We start from the raw sequence: 1045 nt of genomic DNA, 5'->3' as shown, positions 1-1045 counted from the left end.
CTTCAATATTTCTCTTTTTCTTTTAATTTCAGTTGGTATACTCAAATATTACCTTTAAATACTCTCATATAAAACATATACAACAGAATCAAAATGTAGAGTAATGACATACAATAACACTGAAAAATATCATTCTTCAATTTGTATCCTGATATCTAGTACTAATCCAAAATACACATGAAATTTTATATAACATGAATATAAATTCATGTTCTGAATATAAAGTAACATACCTGCTATGACTATGAAGAAAAATCTTGTGTGGCCAAACTCTCACTGTTTGGCCCCCACTTCCAAGCCGTGGTGGCATATGCCTCATTTACTCTAGGAGTGAGAAATGAATCTCATAGCCCTGACCCAAAATACACATGCTACCTGGAAGCACAAGAACAAAATATGATAATCATTAAAAAAATTGATTAGCAAAATACAGCACTTCATTATAAAAATTATTTTAAAACGAAAGGCAATTCAACTTCCTACCTTTGTTTTTAGGTCCATGTGACTTTTATTACTCATGATATTAAATATAAACATTCTTGTCTACCATTCACAAATTCACATTGCATTAAGTCTACATTATCAAACTTCAATTACACACAAATAATTCAACAAAATAAACAATTCTGAGAAACACACTTCATAAAATTTATCACTCTTCTAAACCCATCTTAAATAAAGATTCCTTCCTCTCCAGAGCGCAGTATAACCGCAAGTGTCAGAGGAAGTGCCCACCTCATGAGCATTTGGGGCTCACTTGGCAACCCCTCAGCAGCCTCACTCTCAGCAAATGAACCTTAATATTCCCTATCATAATCCTCATAGTCCTGTCAGCAACAGTCTCCTTTAAAGTGTAAACATTCATAAGCTACAAAAGGAGAATCCCTTTGAAGAACATTAAAGTTCAAGTTCTAACTGGCAACAATAGCCTAGCTGGAGTGTAATAAGGATGTAGCCGGTATGGTTGACTCAATGACCCACCCCAAACACCCACACCAGCCCTGTTTCACTCAAACTCAATTGCAAGTTCTACCCAAAATCTGTC

General features: G+C 34.7%; 1 protein-coding gene across 1 annotated transcript in view; it reads right to left on the bottom strand.

Moving 5' to 3' along the window:
* LOC119590625 (wiskott-Aldrich syndrome protein family member 2-like) overlaps nucleotides 1-1045 on the bottom strand; it is a gene marked incomplete in the record, with an annotated part of 42196 nt that overhangs the window by 33465 nt on the left and 7686 nt on the right. The window contains 1 exon segment of the mRNA XM_037939304.1: nucleotides 234-375.

Source organism: Penaeus monodon, chromosome 27 (genome assembly GCF_015228065.2).
Source record: "Penaeus monodon isolate SGIC_2016 chromosome 27, NSTDA_Pmon_1, whole genome shotgun sequence".
NCBI classification, from domain to species: Eukaryota; Metazoa; Arthropoda; class Malacostraca; order Decapoda; family Penaeidae; genus Penaeus; species Penaeus monodon.
This window is presented reverse-complemented; position numbering and strand designations above follow the sequence as displayed.